This window comes from Ailuropoda melanoleuca, chromosome 8 (genome assembly GCF_002007445.2).
Source record: "Ailuropoda melanoleuca isolate Jingjing chromosome 8, ASM200744v2, whole genome shotgun sequence".
NCBI classification, from domain to species: Eukaryota; Metazoa; Chordata; class Mammalia; order Carnivora; family Ursidae; genus Ailuropoda; species Ailuropoda melanoleuca.
In genome coordinates, this window is record NC_048225.1 from 3,760,171 (window position 1) to 3,778,961 (window position 18,791).

An 18,791-nucleotide genomic window follows, 5' to 3' on the forward strand; every position below is an offset into this window, starting at 1 on the left:
AAGATTACTGGCTTTGAAACCAAATTTGCCGGGGTTTGAAAGTTCTCCATAGTAATTAGTTACATGACATCAGGAAATTTATTTAATATTTTTGAATCTCACTTTACTCATGGGTAAAATGGAGATCGTTATGCTTATCATGCCGTACCGTTGTGAAAATGAGGCTATATAAAAATCACTTAGCATGCCATTTATAGTCAGTGATAAATAATCATTAGTTGTCAGTCCTTTTGCTTCCCTGTGTCCCAAAGTCACTTAACCCTTGTGGGAAATCTCTGAAAATATATTTGCATGTCCTTTTGCCTGAATATAGAAGACCACAAGAGCATTATTCAGGACTTTATGGAAAGATACTGGAGAAGTGTGCAAAATTGAAAGAGAGATCTAGGAACTCGGTAAATCTGCGGAAACGTGCTTACATTGGAATTCATACAGGTGGTCCTACCATTTTCCGATTCCCAAGGACAGAATGTGGTGCAGAGAAGGAATGAAAAGTCTGTAGAATGGGAAGAGTAAGTATTTTTCAGGAGCCACTTAACCCCTTGCTTAGAAAGACCAGAACCAGGACAACAGTGCTTTTAAGACACTTCTCTTGTTCTCTTATCTTTGCTCACCTGTGCTTGGCTTCATTTGCTTCTACTGTTAATGAATTTACATTGAAGGGATGTGGTTGTTTGCCTCCGAGTTAATTACCTTCTAGCTCTGTGAGTGAAGAAAAGAGCCATCGTTGCAAAAAATAACAAAAAAAGCTGATCTGGCTTACTACTCATGCTAGTGTTGCGTGATGACTACAGTTGAGGTTATAGGGTCCTCGGGCTGTCGCAGCTGGGGCTGGGGACACAGTCCCGTGGGCGGGCAATCAGAGTGCGGTTTGATGCTGCTGTGTTGGAGGAGGTCATCCAGAGGACGTGACCTCCGATTGCCACGCGAGCCAGCCCGGGGCAGTTGAAGGCTCTGCCCCCTTTCCCTCCTCTGGCCAGTGTTTGTTTCGCCCATGATCCCCACGGCTGGAGCCATTTTCAAGGACACGGCTTGGAGAGAGGGCTGCGTTATTGAGACCACTTGGACTGGCTGCTCGTCTGAAGCTAGTTAAGGCCTCTATATAAACTCTAAATGTTTGGTGGGTGGGTGCAGAGTTCTCCTCGTCTTGCTGTGAGTCGGGACGCGCCTGGTAAGTTCCGTGCTTATCTCTGCCCCCCACCTATCTGGTGCGGCTTGCCCCTTTCCTGGGTCTCTCCTTGCCCCCTTGTATAGGACTCGTGTGCAAACCAACACATAGGCTGGAGAGAAAATGTCCGGATGAAAAAAGAAGAGCCACTATAGTTATTATTTTGTTCTAAGACTTACGTTTGTTTTTCTTGTCTTAGCAGTCAGCTAAGCCCTCCAAAGCTGTATTGAATGGTAGCCGTGATAAGGGCTATCTTTACCTTCTTTTTGACTTTTGTGGGAATGTTTCTAACATTTGCTATAAGATTTTGATGCCGGTTTAAGTTTGTTTTGTTCTTAATAGGCCACAAGCTTTATTTTTTAATCACGACAGGGTGCCATTGGTGGCTGAGGTAATTTGAATACTTTTTCCTAAAATTTTAGGTGATTTTTTTCATTTAATCTGTTAATATGATCAATGACTTGATTTCTTAAAATGTCGGATCAGTTTGGGTTGTTGGGATAGGTCCTCTTGTTTACAACATTTTGTCCTTCGGTAAATGCTGAATTTCATTTAAGAAAACATAATTTTTGATTCTATGAGTGAGCGTGACCCATGTTTTTTTCGGGTTACCTAGTTTGGAGATCAGTGTTTTTTCCAGAACTATAATGTGAGTTGGGCCACTTTCCTGTTGCTAAACACTGGACCTGTTTGCAAAAAATAGGGATTATTTGCTTGTAGGTTTGATAGAAATTTTTGTAAAGCAGCTGAGCCTGGTACCTGTTCTTGAGGGAGAGAATCTCATTTACTTCTTCTAACTTTCTGGCTGTGATTCTATTAACCACAGGTGAATTGCCGGGGGCAGGTAGCTCGGGTATTATGACATTAACAGGCCCAACTAAGTGCTACAGTGACTTTGCTGTCCTGTCATATGGTAATCCAGAAAACTTCCCTCCTCCTCCAGAAGGGAGACTTCTCCCTTCCTCTGCCTTCTGTCTTACGACTGCTGCTCATGAAATCTGAGGGTGCTCCTGTTTAAGACGTTATCTGTGTGGACAGACCAGAACTTGGGTTGTTCAAGACTTGACCTCAGGATATTTAATGGAATATACAGGATTCCTCCACCTTCGTCACTGCCCTAAACAGATGACTTCTGTCAGTGTGACACACGATTTTCTCTCTTCTCCCTCCCCGTAGTCCAGATTCTGATAGGTCTCCCACAGGGTGGAGAGGTGAGCACGCACTTGCTTTTGATCTGCTAGTGAAGGGGTTTGAGGCAGGCAAGAGCGACCTGGGAACCTCTGTGCTAAATAATGTTGTGTTTAGATAGCACGTTGATGTTTTTGGGGTTTTTTTCCAGTGTGATTAACATACAATTTTAATTGAGGTGAACAATGTCGATTAAGAAATTTTTTACGTAATGCTCACCGTGATATGCAGTCACTGTCTATTACTGTATGATGTTATTATAGTATTATTGGCTATATTTCCGATGCTGTCCTGTTCATCTCTGGGACTTACTTTCTAACTGGAGGTTGGCACCTCTTAATCCCCTTCTCCCCACTCATCGGCCCTTTGACAACCATCAGTTCTCTGTATCTGAGAGTCTATTTGTTTTTTGTTTAAGTTCTGTACATAAGTGAAATCCTATAGTATTTGTCTTTGATCTGACTTGTTTCACTTAGCATAATAGATTTTGGGTCCATCGATCTGGTTGCTCATGGCAAGATCCCATTGTTTTTGTTTGTTTTTTAATGACGTAGTCCATTTTGTGTGTGTATGTAGGTGTGTGTAGGTAGGTAGGTGGGGGAGAGGGACAGAGAATCCGAAGACTTCCCACTGTGTGCAGAGCCCAATGTGGGGTTTGATCTCAACCCCCAGATCATGACCTGAGCTGAAATGAAGAGTTGGATGTTTAACCATCTGAACCACCAAGTGGCCCAGAATACTTTATTTTAAAGGATGCATTTAATACTTTAAAATATGTTGTGTCTAGGGTTAAATTTGGCCCCCTACTATCCTATTTCATGCCTTGTGATATTTCTTTTACTCTCTTCTGTTTTCTATCAGACTGCTTGAACTTAAAAAAAATAAAATAAAATAAAAAATAAAAGTAAATGCTTCAGGGCACCTGGGTGGCTCAGTTAAGTGTCTGCCTTCAGCTCAGGTCATAATCTCAGGGTCCTGAGATCAAGCCCCACATCTGGCTCCCTGCTGAGTGGGAAGTCTGGTTCTCCCTCTCCCTTTGCCCCTCCCCCAGCTCATGCTTATGCCCTCTCCCCCCGCCCCCCCTACAATACATAAAATCTTTGGGGGGAAAAAAATTATGTGCTTTATTTTTCCTTTAGTAGTTTGGCAGTTAGGGCTTAGTTAAAAAATATATTTTAAAAATGTTTCCTAAAAATGTCTTGTTTATTTTTACTCTGAACAAGACAAAATCTTCAGTTGGCTTTTAGTTGCCTTTGAGCTAGCTCTCCAAAGATTCCATGTTAATGAATTTTAAAAAGTATATACCAACCTGCTATTATTCCTGTGAAAATTGTCACTTATTTCATGCCTTATTCCTAACTAGCCAAAGCCTGTTGAATATATTCTTTAGTTCTATCACTGGGGTTTGTGGAAGATAAGCTGTCTGAATTTTTCAGTCTTCACTTATCTTTATTACTCATTCTTGAAGGGCTATTTTGATGGATATAGAGTTCAATGTTCTGAGTTATTTGGCTCACCATGTTGATCAATTTATCCATTGTCTTTTGACATCTAAAGTTGCTAGTGAAAAAGCTAATATTGTGATTGTTCTTTGTAGGTAATCTGTTCTCATTCTCTCGTTGTCTTTATGATAATCTATTTGAAATGTTTCGCCATAATGGGTCTATATATAAGATTTGAAAATTAGTCCTTCTTGGTATTTGAAACGTTTTTTAATATTTAGGACTTGTGTTTCTTCAATAGTGGAAATTCTCAGTATTTTTCCTTAAACATGGCTTAACTACCACCTTCCTACTGTCTCCTGAAAGTCTTACTAATTATTTTGGAACTTTTGGTCCTATTCACTTATATTCCTTAATTCTCTTTCTATCTTTTAAAAATAAAAAATCTCTTAATTCAATTTTATGAAAGGCTGCATCAATTTGATTCAACAACTTGGATTTGCCATTAACTTTTTATTGAATGGATCTGTATCCTTTTATGGATAGTTAAACTTCTGTTGAAAATGACTCCTTTCTAAAATTTTTAATGGGTTCTCTTAAAATAACCCACCACTCATTTTTATTACCTATTTTTTCATTAGCCTTCTGTCCTTTTTGCTTGCTTCCCATTGACTACTTTAATTCAGAAAATGTTAAAAGTGCTTATCCTAAAGTTTTCAGGGTTCTCTATTCTGATTTCCCGGAGTTTTAAGTGCTTACATGTGAGGAGAATGTTCCTTGTGTTTTTGTTTTTTGTTTTTGTTTTTTGTTTTTTTTTAATAGTGGTACGTCACTTTGCTGCTTGGTGATTGTTTTCAGTTGATCTTCACTGAAAGGTACCCTAAGCATATGCCAAGAGCCTGCAGTGATGTCTGGGGCCTTAGCGTCTAACATGTGAGGCATGACCTCAACTAGCCTTGGGTGTTTCTTAGCTTGAGGTTTCCGGTCCTTGAAGTTGACCTTGTATTTCTCCATCCGCTGATTCCTGCTGACGTTCTTTCATGGCTGGGTGACAGATCCCCTCTTCCTGGCACCCAGTTGCTGCTCTCTGTGTCAGCCAGGGACTGGCTGGGAAATGTAGGCTCTGCTCCAAGCGCTTGGCCTGAGTCTCTTCGTGGTCCACTGTGAAATAATCAGTATTCATCCCTTTTAACCACAGTGGCTTGTAGAAGGACCACCCCTTTTTGGGAACAATGACTTTTCCCTTTATTTTTTGGAGAGCTTAGATGTTACAAATTAACCCTGTGATCTTAAATTGGCAATATTACTTTTAATATTAACATTGAATCTATTATTAGGATGTATTTTTATATGCTAATACAGGGATCCAGTTTTGTTTTCCATAGTAGTGTCCTATTTGACCAGAAACCATTCATTGATGAATCCAGCCCTCCCTAAATACCAATTTTACTAAATACTCCTGTCTCCTAATTCTCCTGGTCTCATCGTGGACCTTTTTCTACATCTCTTGTCAATCTCTCTGCGTCTACCACACTCTTCAAATTACTGTAGAATTATCACCTGTTTGAATATAGAATAACTTTTCCTTCATGACACTTCTGGAATTTTTTTCAGACCTTCTCGTATGCTGATTCTTCCAGCTAACTTCAGAATAATCTTGTCATTTAAAAATATTCTTTCGGTGTTTTGATGAGGAATAGATACTATTTAGATGGACTCGAACACTTAAAGAGCAAGTATAAATCATTCTAATCAAATCTGTTGTGACCTTTATTACAACTTGATAGTTTTTTTAAAAGATTTTATTTATTAGAGGGAGAAAGAAAAAAAGCAAGAAAGCATGAGAGCAGAGTGGGAGGCAGAGGAAGGAGCAGACCCACCACTGAGCAGGGAGCCTGACATGGGATGCGATCCTGGACTCCGGGGTCATGACCTGAGCCGAGAAGGCAGATGCTTAACCAACTGAGCCACCCAGGCGCCTCTACAATTGGATAGTTTTCTATCAGATACTGAGTTGATTTCTAGGAATTTTGGTGGTGGTGGTTCTTGTGTTGCTGTTATAAATAGGATTTTGTTTTAAATTATCCAAATTATTTGCCATCTGTGTGCATTTGTATTTAGCTAAATATAATATACTTTTTCTAGGTGTTCCATAGCTCAGAACTTAAAATTTTCTAGTTGTCCACTTACCTCATCTGTACATAATTTTCCATTTTGGCTAATTCTTTATGTGAAATAGTATCAAACAGCTGGTATCCTTTTGTTGCTTCCAAATCTAATGGGAATGCTTTTAATGTTTTTGCCTTTCGTTTGATTTTTATCCTGAACTAGATAAAGAGAATGTATTAGTTATAACACCATAAATAACAGAAGTCCAGCTAAAATTTGCTTGAAAAGTGAGGAAAAGGTATCCTTATGTAATACATCGGAAGGCAGAGTTCTAGAGTGAAAGTGGGGACTCCACTCTGACATCAAGTATCCAAATACAACCTGTTCTGTCATTTTTGAGTTTCTTGGGATGTCCTGCCTGATGAGCGCAGGATGCCGATGATGATTTCTGTTATCACATGAAGGCCCAAGCACATCTGGTAATAAAAAAAAAAAAAAAAAAAAAAGGTGGGTTTCTTTCCCCATATTTTGTTAAGGAGGAAAATCTTTCTAAATCTCCAGCAGATGATAGCCCGTTGGCCAGGATATTGTTGTGTGTTCCCCTACAAACTCACCCATGGCAGAGGGAAAGCGACCACTCTGAGAGATCCTAAACTAAACCGTGACTTACTCTGATGCTGGGGAGGGTGTGGTCACATTCTCTGAGCAAACAGAAGGGTGAAGAACTGAACCAATTGAGAGCTGTGCATATTAAAAACAAGGGTGTGGGGGAGAACGACTGTTAGTGGTGTTTGCTGCATGGTGTTCCCACCTGTGTTCCTGCAGAGTTTGTCAGTGGTCATTGCTGCTTTTCTCCAAATGCCTTGAGACAACAACCAAGTTGATACCATTTTTCTTCATTGCCTTTTGATAGGAAAAAGATTTTCTAAAATGGAACTTTCATTTCTTTAATGAATTTGTTGATCAAAGGTAACTTAAAAATTATTTCTGGATTATATTTGCAAATGAGTATATAAAACATTCATAGAAGTGTCAGCTTCATGGCAGCATAAGACAGCCATCATTTTTGAAACCTCAACAAAAGTTCAGCATTCATCCACAGACAGCTGTGACTCTAAGTGAGCTGTGGGATTTAGCACCACACACCAAAGGACCAGGAGGCATCTTGCCTGCTGGAGCATTCGGGTAATAGCAGGCAGACCTTGGTCCTCAATGTGCACTCTGCGTGGCCCATAAGCCGGCTCCAGGCACTGCTGGCTGCCGGGCAGGTGCCCCTGGAAAACCTCGTCTTAAATAATCAGCCATGGACAAGGGAGCCTTGTAGAGCGGGTTTCCAGATAAGTTCCAGCACACCATGGGAGCAAGACACAGGAGCCGGGGTGCACTGGAGTACAAGAGAGGCACAGTTTTACTTTGACCACCCCCTTTTCCCAGCACAGCCCAGCTGAGGGCCAAGAGAGCTCTTCCTCTGCCCATGGCTTCTGCCACGGGAAAGAGTGAAGGTGAGTGAGCACCCAGCTTCCCCGTCGTGCGTGATGTTGCCGGAACGGCTCGTTTCTCTTGCGTTCCATCCAGAGTACTGCACCATGAGCTCTGTGACTACGGGAGAGGGGGGAGAAGGGGCTGGGAGAGTGGCAGATGGGATCCTCAGAAGGCATTAAAAGGCTGAAGATCCTATCAGCTGCACGCCAGACTCCAAGAACCTGCCAATGAGCCTCACCATGTGCGTCCTCCCCATTCTTTATTTTTTATTGTTATGTCAGTCACCATACAGTACATCATTAGTTTTTGATTGTTTGAGTATAACACCCAGTGCTCCATGCAATATGTACCCTCCTTAATACCCTTCACCGGCCTATCCCAGTCCCCCACCCCCCTCCCCTCTGAAGCCCTCAGTTTGTTTCCCAGAGTCCATAGTCTCTCATGGTTCATCTCCCCATCTGAATTTCCCCTCCTTCATTTTTCCCTTCCTTCTCCTGATGTCCTCCCTGCTATTCCTCATGTTCCACAAATAAGTGAAACCGTATGATAATTGTCTTTCTCTGCTTGACTTATTTCACTTAGCATAATCTCTTCCAGTTCCATCCATGTTGATGCAAATGTTGGGTAATCATCCTTTCTGATGGCTGAGTAGTAGTCCATTGTGTATATGGACCACATATTTATCCATTCGTCTGTTGATGGGCATCTTGGCTCCTTCCACAATTTAGCTATTGTGGACAATGCTTTTATGAACATTGGGGTGCATATGGCCCTTCTCTTCACTACGTCTGTATTTTTGGGGTAAACACCCAGTAGTGCAATTGCTGGATCATAGGGTAGCTCAATTTTTAACTTTTTAAGGGACCTAAACACTGTTTTCCAAACTGTCTGTACCAACTTGCATTTCCACCAACAGTGTGGGAGGGATCCCTTTCTCCACATCCTCTCCAACATTTGTTGTTTCCTGCCTTGTCCATTTTTGCCATTAACTGGTGTAAGGTGGTATCTCAAGGTGGTTTTGATTTGAATTTCCCTGATGGCTAATGATTTTGAACATTTTTCATGTGTCAGCCATTTGTATGACTTCATTGGAAAAGTGTTCATATCTTCTGCCCATTTTTTTTTTTTTACTTCGTTATTTGATTTTTGGGTGTTGAGTTTGAGAAGTTCTTTATAGATCTTGGATACCAGCCCTTATCTGTAGTGTCATTTGCAAATATCTTCTCCCATTCTGTGGGTTGCTTCTTTGTTTTGTTGACTGATTTCCTTTGCTGTGCAGAAGAAGCTTTTTATTTTGATGAAGTCCCAGAAATTCATCTTTGCTTTTGTTTCCCTTGCCTTTGGAGACCTGTCATGCTGTGACTCTCCCCGTGCACAGTCCCAAAGGTAGTGGTGGGAGTGGGCTTTGGCAAGCAGCTGTGGGGCAGACAGAGTGGGCCTGAGTCTGGGCCAGGGCAAGAATGCAAACAACTTGGGCTTCAGACTATCTTTTTGGAAAACAAAAGAGAGGATCTATCGGCATATGGATCGGTGCATTGTACCTCCAGCAAAGGCAGAGGAGTTTAAGAATTCTGCCCCAGAAGGAGCAGAAAGTGTGGCAAACTTGTTACTCTTCGGAGGCCGGAGAGAGCCTCAGAATCCTGGTAAGACTGACAAAAAGTGTCTCTCTCCCAAGAGCAGTTAGTAAAAACTGAAGGGAGGGGCTGCTTCAACTGCAAAGATAGCGACACAACTTGGAGGAACATGAACAGAGAAAGGAATAGCACCTCACCAAAAATGACCATCATCCTCAGCAACTGAGTGAAAGGACACGGGGACTAGTGACTTATCCCATGAAGAATTGAAAATAGCTGTTTGTTTGGTTTTTTGAGGACTGATTTATTTGCGAGAGGGCGTGCGTGCTGGAGGAGGGAGAGAGAATCTCAAGCAGACCCCTCCTGAGCACAGAGCCTGACTCGGACTGGATCCCAGCACCCTGAGATCAGGACACTGGCCTGAAACCAAGAGAAAATAGCTGTTTTAAGGAAACTCCATACGCTGGAGGAAAGTAGACAAAGGTAATTCAACAAAACTAGGAAAACAACTTACAAACAAAATGAAATTTTACGGAGACCTGGAAATGATGAAAAAGTGCCAAACAAGGTCTGGAGACAGCTGCTCATTCGTCTCAACGCTTGAGCAACCCTCACTCTGGGCTTCCCCACCCCAAACTGTGTGTGGTGGGTGGGTGTCCCCCCCCCCACTGTGCTTGCACCCCCCCCCGCCAGCTGTGCATGCAGGGTGGGGGGTACGTGGGGGGGGGTCCACCACCCACCGCCCCTCGGTGCTGCCCGGTTGGGTTTTCAAGTGCCGCTCCAGCTGGGCTTCCCAGATCCGTGGAAGCAGAGAACCGCTCAGAAACTGAAGATGACTCCCCATAGGACCATAAACACTTAAAGACAGGGGAGAGTTACTCTGAAATCTGTCCTTTTCAGCAGTTTGAAAAAAAAAAAAAAAAAGCTGGGGGGTGGGGAATGATCAGTTGCAGTGATTCAAGTGTTTAATTTCGTTCTTTGTGTAACTTGCACGAAAGAGGGGTAGAACTTTGTACAGTTAGCACCCAGCACTCATGCATCAGGGAGGCGGAGAACGGAGCCCTGGAAGATGAGGGCAGCTGGCACAAACGCTGTAGGAAGGGGGTGTGAGTTTCCTAGGGCTGCCATGTCAGCTGACCCTGGGCTTGAGGATCTGAAACATCAGGAATTGATTCTTCCTGTTCTGGAGGTCAGACGTCTGAAAATCAGGGGCTGGCAGGACCATGCTCCCTGCGAAGGCTCTAGGACAGAACATCTTCTTGCCTCTGGGAGCAGGTGTGGGCTCCTGGCAGCTAAACTCCAGTCTCTGCTTGTGTCGTCACATGGATGCCCTCCCTGTGTCTCTGGGTGTCCTTGACCGTGTTTTAGGACACGGTCCTTGGATTTAGGGACTTCTCTAATTGAGCATGATTTCGCCTGGATCCTTACCATTGCATCTACAAAGGTTCTATTTCCAAATAATACCCTATTCTGAGGTCACAGGTGGACATGGTTTTTGGGGGGACACTATTAAACCCACTACAAAGAAATTGCTAAGATAAACTGAGTCCACTATTCCTTAGCTTGATTTACTTATTTTATTATTTTCCTCCAAAACATGACTAGATTGTCTGCTCTAAGTCTCCTAAAACAGAAACTAAAACATCTCCTGATGTTGCGGAGAGAATCCATTTCCATGCTGCTTTGGTTGTTGGCAGATGTCCGTGACGGTAGTTGGTGGAATGAAGTTCCATTTTTCTCACTGGTTGTTGTTTGGGAGTCCTTTTAGGTTTCTAGAGGCTACCTGTGTTCCTTTGCTCCTGGTCCTCTGCCTGCATCTTCAAAGGTACGAATGGCAGACTGAGTCCTTCTCACAATTCGAATTTTTCTTCTGGCTTCCTCTTCTGTCTGATCTGTCCAAGTTCCCTTTCCACCACATGTTTCTGCCTCCTGCTGCATCCCTGACACCAGCCAGAGCATGTTCTCTGGTTGTAAAGCTCAGTAATTGCATTGGGCTCACCTAGACAGCTGAGAATATCCAAGCTTCATGACCATAGAATATCCTTTTTGCTTTATGATACATCTGTTCAAAGTGTCCAGATTAGTGTATAAACATCTAGGGAGTAGAGGGCATTCATCAATGGCCCACCATAACCAATTACGCTATTTTGTGGTTCTTAAGACTATACATATTTTTATTTTATTTTTTTAAGATTTTATTTGATAGACAGCCAGCGAGAGAGGGAACACAAGCAGGGGGAGTGGGAGAGGAAGAAGCAGGCTCCCAGCAGAGCAGGGAGCCTGATGTGGGGCTCGATCCCAGGTCCCTGGGATCATGCCCTGAGCTGAAGGCAGATGCTTAATGACTGAGCCACCCAGGCGCCCCAACACTATACATATTTTTAAACTTCATATTTATAACTAGAATTTTGCCCATGGAGTCCCTGATTTTTCTCACTAAAAGCACTTTCAGAATATTGATAATACTTTTGCTTTTCATTTTATGACCTTCTTCCTTCCCTTTGCACCAGTAGGCCCTTCATGGACATTGGTGACTGCGAGCCTGAAAGAGTATTAGTATCTCTCACTTCTCAGGGGTGCTTGAAAGATTCATTGCCATAAAAACTCAAAAATTTTAAAGCACATACATGAACTAATGAGATTGGGGATAAGATACCCTATTTAACTAATCCACTCGATTTTTTTCTCCCCAAGCCTACAGGACCAGTCATTTTCTTGACTGAGAAAATCCCCCAGTATAAAAATTTGAAATAGTCTATTTTTTCTGTGCATTGAGCAAATTGAATGAAAATATTGAGTATTATTTTGAACTATTAAAAGAATTTTATTTATGTCAAAACAGAAGGAATTCAAACCTGTACAGTGTAGATTTGGGGCTTCTCTTTGCTCTTTTTCAGGGGCTCTATCCACTATGTCCATGGGGCATCAATTACATGGGATCATCACATTTGACCTGGTTCACCTGCAGTCAGGAAAATGTCCAAGTACACTTGCTCAGTAGTTCAAGGCTTTAATCTTGGATTTTATTAGGTCTACGTGAAAATTTACTGAAAGGAAGTTTGTTTAAACTCATAACACCCAACTCCTGAAAATAAAAGTTGGACATGGATATAGCAGGAATCATTGCTGTATTTTTAAAACCACACCCGGCATCAAAATTTTTATTTATAGGACAGGTGCTTAATAATTGGTATAAAATCAGGCTGCAATATTACTGTATGTGGCCCTATTTTTTATTTACCACCCCCCAAAGTTTTAATAAAACATTAGTGCATGGAAATTGAAGAATGGGTTGGGTTTCATGCCTGGGTTTTAGGGAGAACCTTCACTTTGCTTGTGTCCTGTCTCCAGGAAGAAGGACTTCCATTGGAATAACACTCCATGGGCAGGAGAGTAACTTACCTGATGGGTGAGATAGAAGAAATGAATTTAGAGTCTTCTGGGTGCTCTTATTTTTCTTGAGAACCTTTCTTCCAGCTCCTTCATGTAGTAAACTCAGAAAAAGTCAGGCCAGATGGTGGCTTTTGATTTCTGAAAGTGCCTGGGTTGGACGGACCCGTGGTATCCAAGAGGAGATAATGAATAAATGTATTGGGTGTGGATGTAAAGATCCTTTCTCCAATCAGCTCTACTAAGAATGTAATTGACATTTTTGACGTCCATCTTCTCTAGCTATCAAGTTTCATTTCTTGTTCTAATCAAGGAAGGAGAGATGAGGTCTGTGACTGGTTTTGTAAGGTCTCAAGAGTAGGCACCATCAGATGTATCAAAGAAGAAAGCAAGAGCCCAGGGACTGACAGAGCTTCGCGACTGTGAAACATCCAGGAATTCTGAGAAACTGTCAGGGAGGACTTTGGACTTTGAAAGCTATGGAAGTGAGGGTTTAAAGCAGTTTAATCAGACCTTGGTCCAATTGCTTAAACCTTAGGTAGTCCAATTTACTTATCTAAAAAAATAGGAAAAACAGCACCAGCCACAAAAACTATATACACACACAGCTTAGGAAAGCAAGTGTTAAGAGGTCTATGCTGGTTATTTGTATTATGATAACTACTGGAAGATAAGAGAGGCTATCATGGACAGCTAAATTGCACAAAAATCTAAAAAGGATAGAAATACTACTGGATGTTTAGAGGTTATATAGGTAAGCACTAGGTGCAGCTGTGAGTCCTCCCTCCCTCCCTTCCAGATTTTATTTATTTATTTGACAGCCAGCTAGAGAGGGAGCACAAGCAGGGGGAGTGGGAGAGGAAGAAGCAGGCTTCCCGCGGAGGAGCCTGACGTGGGGCTCGATCCCATAATGCTGGGATCACGCCCTGAGCCAAAGGCAGACGCTTAGCGACTGAGCCACCCAGGCTCCCCATGTAAGCTTTTCTGACAAAATGGCAGACTGGCCAGTACTGGGTTAGGTAGCTATCGCCGAAGACAGAACTAGTGTGTGTTTTAGACAGCGTTTGATTTCTTTGGCATAGAAGACATGTTTCCTATTCTGGCCACAAAGCTTGGTCAGGATCTCCTGGAGATGGGGGTGATCCCAAGGAACTGGCGGAAGTAGTCCGCATATTACTGAAGGAGGTGAATGAAAGGCATAGTTACTAGAAAAAGTGTGTTGTGTGTCACGCTGGAAGAGGAGGTTACAGATGGTGAAAAGGCAGTGAGGTAGGCAGCTAGAGGATTTGGGGGAAAAGAGTAAGAGGTAGATCAGATGAGCTGAGACTATTGAGGAATAAAATCTAAACACTAGGGATGAGGTGGGCTGTTTCCCATACACAGACTTCAAGGATTTGCCAGAATGGCGACAAATCCTTGAAGACACAGCATGGGCTTTCTGAAGACGAAAGTCTTTCTCTAGGTTCTGTGTCCGTTAATAAAGCATTCCTTTATGTCGCACTGAATGTTCACGCTGGGTACTGTGGGGCTGTTGGTGAAGCAGGATTACAAGTGTACTGGGCCGCGCCAGGCTGGCTTAGTCAGCGGAACATGTGACTTTTGATCTCAGGGTCGTGAATTCAAGCCCCACACTGGATGCAGAGCGTACTTAAAAAGAAAAATACTGTCAGAATACAGGCGTATTAACCCTCAAGCAGTTTAGTTCAGTTCTGCATTTTGTGAATGTCCTAACCCTGACGAAGATTTGTGGGAAGCACAAATACAAAAACCTATTTCTAATCTCCTTGGGGAGAAAAGCACCTGGAAAATCTAAGGCAGGCATTGTTTTAGTCACATCAAAGGTGAAATTCCTTTGTTTTTGAAATATTTGAGAGGAAGAGCACTTAATTCTCAAATTAAAAGTAGTTATATAATTATATATAATAGCTAGTATATGAATATAATGAAATTTTAATATAGAATTATAATAAAACATTAATATAGAACTATAATAAAACATATATTACATAATTTATATACATGTAAAAATAATGAGTGCACCTGCCACAGTGAAAAACGTTCCTGGAGGTTGCTTTCCCCAGGCTACGGTGCTTCTATGCTGCTTTTGTCCTCTGTGGATCGTGATCTTGACCTACAGCAGTCTCACGGCGCACACTTGAGATCGGCTACGGGACTTGCACAGACTTAAGATACTCCGCGGCAGCTGCGCGTGAGCTGAATGCCACGACAGGTGTTCCGGGTGATCTCGATTCCTGTTGCACTCCTCTCTGAGGTATGAGCAGTGACTCTGGCCCCCACTTGTTCCTCCCCTTGGGAGGAATGACTGTCACCCAACATATTGGTCATGCAAGCCAGGAGGTAGGGCCATTCTACTGTGATGTGGGCAAGACGAGCCATTGCTCTCGCTTTGTCAGTCCTGCCTTTACTCAATATGGTGTGTGTTGGTCTCGTTCCGCGAGCTGGCAGGTGAACTAGGTCTCCTTTCTGGCTGGTCAGCTCTGTTCTTCTCCCCCCCGCCCCCGCATTTGGTGGGGACTTCTACGTCCTGTGCGTTGCAAGGCGAGGTCTACGGAGGGGCCAGGGAAGCCCCACTGTGCTGCTCACTTGAGCTTTGTCAGCAGCAAATACCTGTAAACGTATTTGGGTCCGCCTGTTGCGTTCCTTGCGTTTATCTGCTCCTGGCTGGCATCGGAGTGGAAGGAGGGAGTGATGGGTGAATAAGCGTCCCCTGAACTTTTAGCACAAAATACAAAATAAGTTCTAGCCTCGACTCTGCCCATGCTCGCTGTGAGATGCTGGACAAGTTACTTCCGTAGGCCGTGTTTATTAACGGAAAGTAGGACATGATGCGGGTGAAAATAGCCATCCTGGTTAGCAGCTCTGTCTGATGGCCCCAAGGTTGGCCTCTCCCTGGCTCATGTTCCCTTCAGCCCTTCCCTGGTGGATCTACCCGTCCATGAGGGGGAGAGGGGGCTCTGTTTTTCAGCTTCTCTTCGCATTTAGGAATGAGCAGCTGGAAAAAGGGAACTATTTCAGGCCTGTGTGCAGTACCATGTACATGAGAAGAAAAATAATCCAAGAAACCAGTAACAGCCCCCAGACTACTTCTTTAAAAATAAAGTTGAACTCAATTCCAAGTTTCCGACATCTTAAAACATTTTATTATTTTTTATCCCCAAGCTTCCTAGGGTAATGCAGTGCTTTAAATTCTCACAATAGATGAATATGATGATATCTTGGTAAAAATCTTCCTTCAGCTGGAACTGGAAGGTCACCGAAAGCTGATGTAATAACTGATTTGTTGTGAGCATTGAATCTTTTTGCTCTTTCCCTAGAAATGAGTAGTTTAGAAGTTATTGCTCTGCAATACAAAATACTATCATTTTCTCTGCAACCACAATTACATTGTTTTTCCAACTTCAGGATTGAAAACATTAGATTTAAAACCAGAGATTAATTTCATGGAGGGAGGGCGAGGATTAAGTTGAGTTTCTCAATAAAAAAATAAGAAAGCATAGTGTTGTCACAGATGGATGGATTTGTTCGGGGATGGTTTTCTTGAGGTGAGCCTTCATCTGAAAGATTCTCTCTTCACCTACTGATGTATCGAAACCTGTCCCATTTTCCTCACTTAAAAACACCCTTTTTACATAAAACTTCAGGCCAACTGACCTTGGCTGAACTCCTTTTGAACCTATGGTCGCACAAAGAATGGTCCAACAGCTAAGATCCTTCTAGAATCAGCTCTGTGTTCAAATCCTGTCTTTCAGTTTACTAGCTATGGATATTGGGGAAAATCAACTCCTAAAATGATATCTTCAAGTACAAAAGAGGGATAATAAAAACTATTTTGGGGGGGGGAATCTTTGCTGTAGGAGTTAGTGACATTATAATATATGGAAGTACCCAGAAGAGTTACTGATCAAAAATGACCCATTTCAGCCATTTATTAATTTATTCATCCTATAAATATTTGCCAGGTAACTGTGTGCTATGTATTATGCTAAGTTAGTGGCGTGAAGTTAAAATAGAAAAGTCCTTTTGTTCAGTAGCTCATCCTTTAGTGGAAGATAAATTAGTAAACAAGAAAATTAGAGTTTGCTAGGATCTCTGTTAGATCTATGATGTGTTATAGTTTAACAATTGAGGATCTGTGACTGGTGAATCATAGATGGGTATATAGGCTACTAGGAAGCATTTTGGAGAAGTACGTAAGCCAGTATGGGGAGGAGTCAGGAAGAAAGGAGGAAGGAGAAGGTTATTATGTATAAAGGACACCACTTATACACTAAAAAAGAGCCTGTCCTATTCTGAGAGAATTGTAAAAAAAAAATTTTAGCATGGCTGGAGCAGGGGGAAATTTGCAGTAAATGAGATTGGAAAGGTAGGCAGGAGGCAGCTCATTAAAGAGCTTAAAAGTCACGTACGGTCTTTGAATTTTATACTAATGAAGAATACTGATGGATTTTAAACTGGAGAGACTGTGTTTGACACGTATTTTAACAGTGGTGAGTATTAGTTTGCTAGAGCATTGATTAAAATGGAGTAAAAGGGTAGGTAGGGAGATGAAATTATTAGGCTTGAGGTTTGAATGGGGAGGGCGTGGTTTAGGATATCAACATTGGGAACGGACAGAAGATGAGAGACTCAACAAAGCATTGGTGAGATACAGGGGAGAAGAATGAGGGAAGGAAAATTCATGTTAATGTTACTAGCTGATGTAAATCGGACTACCAGAGTCAGCATTAACAACCCTCCCAAATCCCAAAATAAATTCCTGTTGCTTTGTTAACTCAAGATGCATTGTCGTTGAATGCTGGATTACCTGCAGTATTCCTAAAGGGAGAGAATGTGCTGGTGAGGGTGACTCACACAGCCGTTGTACTTGACAGTTCTTACTGCACGTTAATAAATCTTGATTCTGGCATCGTAAATTTGCCTTGCAATCTGGTCTAACGGGACGCCGCTCACGAGAAACTTAGCCGTTCTGGGTACGCTCCCAGTGGCGGTTCTTGAGCTACTAAGGGGGACCCAGGCCTGAGGTGAGAGCACCAATGTTGTGCTCTCCCGGGAGGTGAGTGTGGGAGGCTCCAGAAGCTCCTCCCACTATCATTTGTCAGGTGAGGTGTTGTGAACATTGCAACAAGTATGAATCCAACTTGAGGCCGGCCCAGTGTGAACTGCAGGAGGAACAGCTTAATAGCAACGTGTACCAGGCAACTAGATAAAGTGTATGTTAGTTGGGACTCTAGGTGCTTTAATAAACAATCTTCCCAAACCTTGACCTCTAAACGCCCTCTAAACATTTGTGCTAGCTTTCATGGACAGAACTCACCTTGCTGTACGAAACTACAAGGGAGGATGGGAGAGGAAGCCTGGTATTGTACCAACGAGTCTGTGGGTGGTCTCACAGCTGCACCTGCCATTAGGGGCTTACGATTCCGAAATGAGATCTGGACTGGGGTGTAGAATCAAGCATCAAATCAGATAGAATGGGTGATGAGGCTACAAAGTATATGGGAATTTATAGGGAGTAGATAGAGTTAAGAACAAGACATGGAACTCTGAGGAATATTTAGTTTTCTCAGTAAATATTTAAGTGACAGGTGAACAAAGAGGAGCAGAAGTAAAAAGCAAATAGTATTAAAAATGTAATTATGTATTGATTGTGTATTAAGTATGACACTGCACAGTATTAAAGACTTGTTTTTTTAAAGACTTGTTTATTTGAGAGAGAGAGTAGAAGTGGGAGAGAAGGGAAGGGAAACAGTCTCAAGCACACTCCGTGCTGAGCGTGGAGCCGAACACGGGGCTCGATCTCATGACCCCCGAGACCATGATCGGAGCTGAAATCAGGAGTTGGATGCTTACCCAGCGGAGTCACCCAGGTGCTCTTAACAGCAATTATTTTACATGGTTCTCCTAATCTGATGAGGAAATCTCTTCAGATCCACGGATTTTTCACAAAGAACTAAGACTGGGGAGTTCAGCGTGTATTTGGATCACACAATTATGGGGTAAGAGATCTTGAATTGGAATATTGTCTGACTCCACAGTCTAATCTCCTAATCAGAGTGCTACTGTCCCTTCACCCCCACCTCACCAGAAAGGCATGGGGACATCAGTATCAAGGGAAAGGGTTCCAAGAATGGGGAAGGGGTGAACACAGATGCAGAGACGTTAACTGGATAAGAACTGACTAACGGCTATTGGGAGTTCATTGCTACACCAAAACGTTTTGTTTTGTTTTGTTTTTTCTCTCAGCAAATGCTCATTGAGCATGAACTCTGAGTTCCAGTTGTAGGTGCTTGGGACACAGTGGTGAGCAAGATTCCTTCTCTTAGGGAGCTTACGGTTGAGTGACAACACTGAGAGGGTGACAGCAGGTGCGAGATTGCAGAGAACTGAGTGAAACGGAGAATACTAGTTGACACAGCT

General features: G+C 42.6%; 1 long non-coding RNA gene across 1 annotated transcript in view; it reads left to right on the forward strand.

Moving 5' to 3' along the window:
- Window positions 1-1,037: 1,037 nt before the first annotated feature.
- The window catches only part of LOC117803275, a 192,460-nt gene continuing 174,706 nt past the window's right edge, over window positions 1,038-18,791 (forward strand). Inside the window, exon 1 of the long non-coding RNA XR_004626964.1 lies at window positions 1,038-1,171. This is a non-coding gene — a long non-coding RNA (uncharacterized LOC117803275). The remainder of the gene's footprint in view (window positions 1,172-18,791) is intronic.